This window comes from Triticum dicoccoides, chromosome 4B (assembly GCF_002162155.2).
Source record: "Triticum dicoccoides isolate Atlit2015 ecotype Zavitan chromosome 4B, WEW_v2.0, whole genome shotgun sequence".
Taxonomy (NCBI): domain Eukaryota; kingdom Viridiplantae; phylum Streptophyta; class Magnoliopsida; order Poales; family Poaceae; genus Triticum; species Triticum dicoccoides.
In genome coordinates, this window is record NC_041387.1 from 647,993,050 (window position 1) to 647,995,971 (window position 2,922).

General features: G+C 53.6%; 1 pseudogene; it reads left to right on the top strand.

The window, feature by feature from the left end:
• The first annotated feature begins 898 nt into the window (after positions 1–898).
• The window catches only part of LOC119292961, a 54,805-nt pseudogene continuing 52,781 nt past the window's right edge, over positions 899–2,922 (top strand).

Genomic DNA, 2,922 nt, shown 5'->3' on the forward strand with positions numbered 1-2,922 from the left:
GGGCTGGATCCGCCGGTGCTGTTTTCGGCCCAAGCCGGTGAAAATCGGGCTCTTGGGGGCACGACTGGGCCGTTTTTTGGTGCCGGCACGAAAAAATCGCCTGGGGAGGCCTTCCTGGGGGCGCGGCTGGAGATGCCCTTATGGTATCAAGCTATGTAAAACTCAAACCTTTTCTCATGTTGGATATGCTTTTCTTTGAAATGTGTCGGATAATTAACGGCCATTTTCTACCTTTCTCTGGAGCACCTGTTGTGTCTAGAACAGTGGCGCAAATAGCAGATAGTTGATCTCCGGATTTGACTTGGGTTGCGATCATCCGACGATTTTGTTTCGAACATCCACTTATCTGTACCTTCGCGTGTTTTAATTATATAGTAATTATTAGTACTGGTATATATTAGCTTGCATCTGGCATTACTCACGGTATTTAGTATATATTTGTGTGTTTTTGTTCTGTACTTGCTACGTGTAATAATTTTGCACACTGAATGTACTACCTCCGTTCCTAAATATTTGTCTTTCTAGACATTTGAACAAGTGACTACATACAAAAGAAAATGAGTGAATCTACACTCTAAAATATGTCTATATACATCCGTATGTAGTCACTTGTTGAAATCTCTAAAAAGACAAATATTTAGGAACGGAGGGAGTAGTATATAATGGGCCTAATGGGCATGTTAGTCTTAGGGTTAATTAGAGATAAGGGTCGCTTGCTTAAGGGTCAAGTAACCTTCCTATATAAAAAAAGGAGATGTATCAATCTAATCAAGCAAGAATTAAGAAGGAAATCCCTTCCCTCTTGCCCGGCCGTGGGCAAAAGGCCCCCGGCCGGCCCTCTTGCGCCCTTCTTCTAGCAGCCACATAACAATTGGTATTAGGTAGCTCAGTTCCGATCATGTCTTTGCCGTCGCCCACACCGTTGCTTCCGCTGCCGACCGTCACCACCGCGCCGCTGGCCATCTACACCGTGCCGCTGCCCTCCCCGTCCGCGCCGCTGGTCGCATCCTCTGGCGCCGCCACCGCCTAGATGCCGGCGCCCTCCACCACACCACCGGCCGCCGCCTACACCCCGGAGGAGATCACCGGGGTCCTCAACGACCTCGTCACAGTCGTCCAGGGGATCCGACTGTACCTGGCCAGCCCCTACCGCCGACTGCCGCCACCGGGCCGGCCCCTGCCGTGGTACTCGCCGCATCCAGGGGCCTCCGCGTTGTTCGCTGGGACGCTGCAGCCCTAGCTGCAGCTGCCACCGCCCTGCAGTGGCAGCAGTGGCCGGTGCCTCCAGCGCCCATCGCCGCCCCCACGCCGTCGTGGCTGCCGCCGCACCAGGCAGCCTTCGCCGCGCTCGTCGGGCCACTATAGCTACCATCCATCGCCACCACTGCCCAGCCCTGGCTGCAGTGGCAGCCGCCACTCCTGGCGGCTTCCGCCACGCCTGGCGCTCCGCTGCAGCAGCCGCTGCCGCTGCCGCTGCCTGGTGCGCCACCGCAACAGCCGCTGCAGCTGCAGCAACCACCGTCGGTCAGCTCCGGCACCGCATTGACCGCACCGGCGGGAGTCCCGCTTTTCCAAGTCCAGTCCCCGCCGTCGCCGTCATCGCTTCCGTCTTGGATCGCTACCCGACACATGCTGGCGGTGGTGAGGCTGCAGGCTGCTGCGCGCGGCCTCCTAACGCGTCGGCGTGTGCAGGAGATGCGTGGTCTGCAGCTGTCGCTCCTCCAAGTTGCCCTTCGCTGCGCAAAGGATCTTGATCTCATCCGCTGCGTCAGGGATCTTTGGCATGTGGTTTCCCCCACGGGCGGTGGGCATGCTGTTTTCCCCGCGGGCAGCGACCTCAAAGTCTGCGACATCGGCGGTTGGGGGGGCGCACTTTTCCACTCTTTCCTGTGCGGTGCAGACTAACAACCGTCCGGCAGGGAGAAGGCATGGTGTCACCGACAGTAGTGCACCGCGTAGCACCACTGCATTCCACCACCGGCTGCCGCGAGGGCGCCTCTGCTGGTCACTCTTGTGACCACTTCCAGGTGGCCATACACATGCACTCCTTTTGTCCAGATGGGATCCATGGGATCCAGGTGGCTGTACACGTGCACGTTCGATGTGCGGATGGTGTCCACTTTTTATTAAAGGGTCCAAAATAAAGCCCCTCCCGGTCCATTTCAGATTGAGAATAATAAAACAAGCCGAGATGTAAAAGGCTTGTTTTCTGATGTTAGGTTTGTGTTGCGTCGAGTCGTGGTTTTAAGTTGGTTAGGTTGCAGTTCGAGGAAAAGTTGCATGTCCAGATGGAGTGTAGTGTTAGAGTACCTAATGGGCCTAATGGGCCCGTTAGTCTTAGGGTTAATTAGAGATAAGGGTCACTCGATTAGGGATCAAGTAAACCTTCTCTATATAAAGAGAGGAGATGTATCAATCTAACCAAGTAAGAATTAAGAAGGAAATTCCTTCCCTCTTGCCCGACCGTGGGCAAAAGGCCCCCGGCCGGCTCTCTCGCGCTCTCCTTCTAGCAGCTACATAACAGAATGACTGTTTTACTCAAATGACAGCTTCAGATGAGCTGAAATCGTCACTAAATGTATCTACTTGTGCAACCACCCAATTTAACTGGCTGGACCTGTAAGAACCTGGCTCTTACAGAGGGCTGAATAATTAAGAGGTGTTCATCTCATGATTTTTTCTGTTCATCTCATGATTTTTTCTTTCTTCAGGACTTTCATCACCGCTTCTGAACTCACCCAAGATTATATATAAAAAAATGATAGTACTTCTTCATTCACTGATGTTCCGGCGAAAAAACATCAGTTGGGCAGAGAGCATCAGCGCGACCGATCACCCCCTGCCAAAAATAATCGCTCCCCTCGGCCTCCGGCACGAACACAGCCCCCGTTCCCTCTCATCACCTTCTTGCTTGGCAAAAAA